This window comes from Ailuropoda melanoleuca, chromosome 13, assembly GCF_002007445.2.
Source record: "Ailuropoda melanoleuca isolate Jingjing chromosome 13, ASM200744v2, whole genome shotgun sequence".
Lineage (NCBI taxonomy): Eukaryota > Metazoa > Chordata > Mammalia > Carnivora > Ursidae > Ailuropoda > Ailuropoda melanoleuca.
This window is the reverse complement of record NC_048230.1, coordinates 300,516-308,247: the sequence shown is the minus strand read 5'-3', so window position 1 is coordinate 308,247 and position 7,732 is coordinate 300,516. Positions and strand designations below refer to the sequence as shown.

The 7,732-nt window shown below is 49.8% G+C and overlaps 1 protein-coding gene across 2 annotated transcripts in view; it reads right to left on the bottom strand.

Annotated features, from left to right (window-relative positions):
• The window catches only part of TRPV1 (transient receptor potential cation channel subfamily V member 1), a 58,737-nt gene that overhangs the window by 29,942 nt on the left and 21,063 nt on the right, over window positions 1-7,732 (bottom strand). The gene's annotated exons all lie outside the window — the stretch shown is intronic.

Sequence of the window (7,732 nt, the reverse complement as noted above, 5' to 3'; positions counted from 1 at the left end):
GGGTAGTTCAATTTTTAAATTTTTAAGGGACCTCCACACTGTTTTCCAGAGTGGCTGTACCAACTTGCATTCAAAGGTGGGTACTGTTCTAACACTTCCCACGCACTCACTTCATTTTCACATCTCTAAGAAGTAAATATTGGACACAGGAGGAGACTCAGACACAGCGGTTACATGGGGCCACACAGGCAGAGGAGGAACCCGGATCTGATACATGGCAGCCTGGCTCCAGAGCATCTCCTGCACTCCACCACCTCTCTGAAGGCTCGGGGCTCTTCTCAGTCATTAAACTCAGCCCCAGATCTCACCCCAGGGCGGGGGACTGATGAGACCAGGGTTCCCCAGCCCTGGGGCCAGGCAGGCAGGGACAACCCCTTCCCATCAGAAGCCCCAGTCTGTAGCACCTTCCTGCTCAAGCAAGCACCCCCAGGAAGCTCAAAGCCCAAAATGAAGTATGAGTAAGATCCAGGCCATAGGCCAGGCCTGGCTCTCCCATCCCCTTGGATAGGACTGGCCACAAAACCAAGAATAAACCTGCTGCCTGATGCACAGCTCTTAACATCCCAACAAGAGCACCCATTAACAAGAGCCTCCACAAAATTGTTCTACGATGTTCCTTTTTGCCTCTTCCTCTGAGTGGTCCAAATCTAACCAAACCCAAGAAACGTGAAGCAGCCCACACAATAACATCATTCAGTAGGTCAAGAAACCCCAAATCTGCACTGCATGACTCACACCTGATTCCCTACTGGAAACCAAGCTTCTTCAGGAGCAGAGGGAAGGACAGGGACTGAGAGGCCATTTGCTTTGGGCTGTGGGGTAGACAGGGACAGGATAGCCTGCCACTGCCAGGCCTGGGTGTGTCTAGTACATGAGTCCCATGGCAATGTACCTGTCACAGTTGAATGTTCTGCAATGATAGGAGAATTTCCAACCATGACTTGGGGTGTCTGATGGAGATGGTGGTTCTGGTTTATGCAAGATTCACAAACACCAATCTGGACTAAAGGACAGTCCTGAAAAAATGACCCTGCTTAGTAAAGACTGGGTTTGGCCTCTGGGTTTTCCTCAACTCCAGGGCCAGGGAGGACACTGCCCATGACCTGGGAGAAGCCTCCCTTTTCTCCCCAATCCAGATGAGACATCCTGGGGTGCGGCTCTCCTGCTCCCTCTCTGCTCAAAGTTTCTGTCTGCCTTTGGCCTCCCTGCAGGCTCTTGGGAGCTGGTTCAGGACCCAGTCTGTATCATTCTTACCCTCTTGGCCTACCTGAGCATTTCTTAAAGAGGAATGGAAATATGGGTGGCTACCCAAACTATGGATGAAGAGCCAGAGGCACTCTACCCAACACAGAGAGTGACTGGAATCTGGACAAGAACCCAGGGCTCCTGCCTCCCAGCCCATCACCCCTTTAGTACAGAGAGGGCAATGTGGTGAAATCTCCAGCCACAGAGCACTGGCCTCAGCAGGACCCACAGCCTGTTTGCTGCAGGATGAGGGTCCAGGATGACTCTGGTGCAGGTAATGCACATTGACAGTAGCAGACTCCACTATCACTTGCCAAGTGTTCACAGTTAGCCATGCTAAGTGCACTATAGCTATAGCCTCACTTAAGAGTCACCATGACCTTTACGGCAGTCACTGTGACTACCCCATGTTCAGATGGGGTAACTGAGGTGCTAAGAGGCTAGTTGAACTGCTTATAGTCACACAGCTGGACAGAGGCAAGGCCCAGCTTCCGACAGCTCACCATGCCATTCTAGAAGCTAACATTGACACTGGCCAACAAACATAAAGGACTCACCAGTTAGTTGCAGGCACACCCCAGATACGACAGGTACTGGCGAGCTCCAAGGCTGTTGTTACGTGAAGGGACAGAGCTGGAATGGTGTGGGGAGAAGAGTTGCCTCCCCTGACTCCATGGGGGTCCTTGGCCCCTCCCCAGGCTGTGGCTGCTCCACGCTGGCAGGGATGAGCTCTGGGCACACTCTGGCACTCAAGGAAAACATTTCCAGCAACGGCAGCAGCTGCTATTGCCGTGGCTCTGATTCCCAGAGGATCCCAGAGCTTTTCCCATCATTTTTGCCCTTTTTCAGAAACCACTTAGCTGCTGCCCCGCCTCCAACCATGCGAGGGCTGCAGTGCACTTAGACACACAGCCCAGAACCAGCCAGAGCTGTGACCTCAGCTCACAAGGAAAAGGAGGGCACTACTCAGGCCTCCCAAACCCACCACCCTTACAGACAGGGTGGTCTGGGGAAAAAAACTCCACAAATTCACTTTCACAACCAGAAAAGTCAAACCCGGCACCACGGAACTGCTCCAGCTCGAAAATGTAGATGGAATGGAAATGGTCATGTCACCCATCATATAATCCTGGCTTGGCATCTAAGGACCTGATTTTGAATTCTGGCTTTGCTACCAGCTGTGTGTGACCTTGGATGACTCTCTGCCTCTCTTGGGCCTCTCATTCCCTGTGGATTGAGGTGGGAGGCTCTGGGTCTGCCAGGTCCCAGGCTTGCTCAACTGGGATTCCTCATGGAACCACAGAACACAGAAAATTATTTTCTGTGTCTATTTCCTTGTTTCTCTTAGTACTATCCTAAATGCACAAGAGAAAAGTTAATAGAGTAAGGTTTAATCCCCTCCCAGAATATGGCTGAGAAAGCTGCAAAGTCTGAGTACGCATACAGTTTGTAGCCCAAAATGTCCTGCAGAACCATCCTGGCAGCCGCCCATAGGAACCCTATAGGACTCCAATAAGCCACAGGTCCCACACAGTCAGAAACGAGCAGCCACATGCCAGAAAGGCCCATCATAGCCCTACTTGGAGTAGCTCACAAGGTTGACCCCGAGTCAAGATAGTAAAGTGCAGACATTGCACAGATTTTGCATGACATTTTACAGTTTACAGAGAGGCTGTGCAAACTCACTCTCCCAGGCCACAGAACACCCTGAGCAGTGGCAGGGCAGAGATTGCCATACTCATTTTACACGTGAGAAATCCGCACTTAGCTGACTGCCCAGGTCATGCTGTTGGTCTGGTCATGGAGGCCAGGCCCATCTCAACACGCCATACCATGCCCCTTGCTTGGACACGTGTGCCATTTCTTATGTGCCACTTTAACTTCAAGTAAAATGGACCTTGGAATTCATCTCTTTTTTCTGAAATTTTGGTAAAATCCATATAACATGAAAAATACCATTTTAACCATTTTAAGCGTACAATTCAGTAGCATTAAGTACATTCATAATGTGGTGCAACCATTGCCACCATCCATCTCCAGAACTGTTTTCATCTTGCAAAGCTGAAACTCTACCCATTAAACACAAACTCCCAATTGCTCCCCTCTCCCAGCCTCTGGCAACCATTCTACATTCTGTGTATGAATTGGATTACTCTAAGACCATCATATAAGTGGAATCATGCAGTATTTATCTTTTTGTGACTGGCTTATTTCATTTAGCATAATGTCTTCAAGATTCATCCATGTTGTAGCAAATTGCAAATTTCCTCCCTCTATAAGGCTGAAAAATATTCCATCATATGTATATACCACATTTTATTTAGCCATTCATCTGTCAATGGACACTTGGGTTGCTTCCAACTTTTAACTATGGGATGAACTATCCTGCTGTGAACACGGGTCTACAAATACCTCTTTGAGTCTCAGCTTTCAATTCTTTTGGGCAGACACCCAGAAGTGGGATTGCTGGATCATGGAATTCATTCTCAATCATACATAACTATCTGTTACATATATTTTAAAAACTCACCAGCAGTGACTCCTCAACCTACAAGTTCTCTGGCATCACTGTTCCTTCTAACCACATGTGTGGGCCAGAGGTGCTGCAGGGAATGGAGCCTGACATGCCTATGCTGTCTGAGGGACAGCCTCTGGCTCGGACGCTGCCTGGGCCAGGGCCAGGTCTCAGCCACGGGCAGCCCTGGGGCATGGGTGGGAGACATCTGAGAAAGGCATTGAGACAACTGGCCAGCTCAGGGGCAAAGTCCAAGAAAGGGGAAGGTTACACTTCTCCACAAGAACCATCCCCTTATCTTCCGAGGTGATTTCTGCCTCCAGTGAGGACAACACAGATCACTAAATGTGTTCCCTTTGTAACAGAGCCATTGGGTGCTGACAACATCTCCCAGAGTCTGCATGGTACCATGCACGCTGAGGGCTACAGGGGAAATTGTGGCCCTTCTCCTCCTTCCCTGACAGCTTTTCCTCAACACATGGGGGCTCCCCACAACCAACCCTTATATCCTCCTACCCCTTTCTGAGACCCCCACTCCTCCAACACCCATCTGATATTCCCAAGCCAGGGACTCCCTCATCCAGGGGTCCAGCCCTACCGTCTCCCCTGAGCTCCATCCCCACCTCCTGGAATCTCCAGATGAAGACCACAAACCCCTTCCACTCAGCATGTCCAAGTAGACTCCTCGGCCCTCCACAGTCCCTCCTCTCAATGTTCCTGCCTATAGAGGCACCAACTGTCTTTTGGTCACCAAGTCTGACATACTGTCATCTCCAGCCTCTCTTCCTCTGTCCTTACTGTCTGGGCTATGTTTCCATGGCTCACAACCATCCCTCTGTGTAGCTGGCAGCTACTTCCTCTCACCTGAGGCTCCAGAAGTGCCTCCTTTCCCTGGCCCAGCACCCTGATCCACCACCTCCCAGTCCCCAGTCCTAGAACATCCTTCTGACTGTGCCCCCTTACTGAACAAGGCCTTAACCTTCAGCCTGGCACCCTGAGCCTACAACCCCAGTACCTACTCCCTCTGTGGCCCAGCCCCCCCATCACCTGGACGCATCTCCTCCCTAGTCACACTAACTGTGCCTGCCCCCATGCTCTTCTCCTGCCCTTCTTCTGTCCAATGACCTTGCACTATGCATCCCACTTAACCCGTCTTTAAGACCCAGGTGGCAGGTGAGACCTGTGGACGCTGAGACTCTATCATGCAACTCCCACCTCCTCCAAAAAACCTCTCCACCAAGGGCCCAGCCAATGTGCTCACCTCTAAACTCCTACAGAAATCTCAGCTTATACCTTCCTGTAGCAACTGGTGCATGTGATCACAATGACAACAGTAATAGTGTGGATGCTTATTAAGCCCATGCACTGTGCCAGGTTCTGGGGTAAGCACTTTGGGCATTAACTTATCAAACTCTCACAAAGTTTCATGAGAAAAGTTTGATTTTGTCCCCATTTTATGGATTAGGAAATGAAGTGTAGACAGGCTATGTGACCTGCCCAAGACAGTGACAACCATACCAGTCTTGTCTGAAGCTTCCTAAAGCTTATATTGAGCTTTAACTTCTCTGATTTTAACTTTTCTGGTTTGTGTCTTATTTCACAGATTTTAATGGCTTCAGGGTGACAGGGCTCTTGCCCCTCCGATTTTCCTTCTCTAAGCCTAGCTCCATGCCTTGCCCAAAGTAGCACACTGTAAATATTTATTGGCATAGTTTTATCTGAGCGAAATCTGCACTGAATGGTTCTACTGAAATTCATGAAATGGTGGCAGAGACGACACCTTAGGGCTGAGCACTGCTGCCATCAGCCTAGTTTTCTGGGTCATAACGTGCAACAGGGTAATCTTGTTTTTCCTTTTCCCCCAGCTTCCATAATTCTTTAAAGGTGTCCTTGAATCTATGTAATGATGTACCCACTGAAATCTTTTGTAAGTAGATCACGCTTAAATGATGAATTCTGGGAGGGGGCACGTACTCCAAGCTCAGGTCTGACGGGGACAAGGGGCGGTGGAGGAAAGGGTGGAGGCCACACAGCAAGTGGGTGGGCCAAATCAGCGGGAACCCACGTCATCAATGGCTGCAGTTCTTCCAGTGTTACCACCAGGGGGCACATGGACTTAAACTGAGCCCTTGACTCTGGCCATAGAATCCTCATTTATTTTCTTCATCCATCTGGGTCCTCACCGATTTGAAGCCAGACTTTCCGGTACAGCTAGAAACCTGCAAACTCTCATGTGCTGAAAAAGCCTGGTTACCCAAATCAGGAACTGTCAGCCTGGCATTTCTGGGAGGAACCAGGTAGGAAACAAGCAGTGCTAGTTCCAGCCCCAGGGAAAGTGGTTAAGGCACCCACCCAAGGACAGTGCCAACTCTACTAGTCTTCTCTTGAACTTTCTAAATCTTGTGTTGACATTTTACTTCCCTGATTTTTGCGTCTTGCCTTCCAGATTTTAAATGGCTTCAGGGATCCCAAATGCAGATGGCAAACAGCAAACCTGGAAGAAAACTACTTTCCTTTTTGCATCTGTGCATTAGCATCACCAGGTACCCACATGAGTCAGTTCCCATGGAGGGCAGGGCTCTGTGAGAGGGGTTAGCACACTCCAGAAGTGAATGGAGCTGGCCACCTAAGCCAGGGAGGGACGAGGCATCCAATCAGCACCTGATAACTGAGCCCTGCTCTGCAGAGCTGGGACCCAGGGTGGGGACTGGGAACAAGAGGGAGAAGAGATCGGAGGGTCAGGAGCATGGGCAGAGACTGGAGGCAGGAGAGGAGGTCCAGCTGTGCCAGACGCCTACTGCATAAATTTGAGCTGATAGCTGAAGCTCTGGGCCTGCTTCCTCATCCACAAAATGGGCGAGAGCACCTGCCCTATCTGCTTTATGGGGCTTTTCTGGGGATTAATAAGGAGACGGGGTATGAATGGTCTCTGTGAGCTGATAAAGCTCTAGGCAGGCATGAGGGATTATGGTTCTCATCCTCATTATTTCAAATGAGAACCACATCTGCTGTTGAGCTGTATCCGGCCATTAGCTTGAGGTTGTGACTCATTGTTTTTTAATGAAAAAAAACCCAAGATTTGCTTAATGTTTCATGACTCACACAGTGAGCATCTCTAAACCTAGAATCTCTCAATTTCAAAGATGTGATCTGTCCATCTAACTGTGGCTGAGACAAGAGGTCAGGTGCAAATTGCCCTTTCCTGAAGGACCACTGAGCACTAGCAAACCCACAGCAATTGAGTAGGGTGAATAAAATGGTCTCTGCCCTCAAGGAGGCCAGGATGCATTAGGAAGAAGACCTGCCAGGCTCTCTCTCTGCTTTACTGGGTGGGGGCCCTGTTACAGGCACAAGCCAGGAGCCAACAGGCCATGCCAACAGCAAACACTGAGTGGGGTCCTGGATGTCAGCTGCAATTATAATCCAGTGACAAATATGCTGCCAGGGAGACTGTGTAGCAGGAAGATAGCATTTGAGCTGGGCCTTGGACAAGGCATAATGTTCTGCCCTGGGAGGACCTTCCAAACATGGGCATCAGCCCAAGATTAAGGAGGACAGGGCAGAGAACAGCTTAAGAGGAACCATTCCCTCAAGCAGCTTTCAGTCCAGTTGAGAAGAAAAACAGAGAACATGAAAGCCACATAACATGACATGGATCTAGTCATCATCAAGACCCAAAGGAAGGGTATGTGTGTCAGCCTCTGCCCTCAGGTTGGTTCGGGCGGCCATCTCTCACAGGCTGCTTTCTAGGCCCCTCCAACTGGGCCCCTGCCTTCTGCAACACCCATTCCCCAATCCAGAGTCCTCACATTGGCAGTTATACTCCTAAAGCCCATGAGGCCTGTCCCCCACTCCATTGCCCACAGGAGAAAGTCCAAACCCCTCCATTCAGCATCCAAGATCCTTCACAGTTTGGCCAACATTTCCAGTCACAAGTCCTATCACACACTTTCATCTGCCCTTTGACCAAGT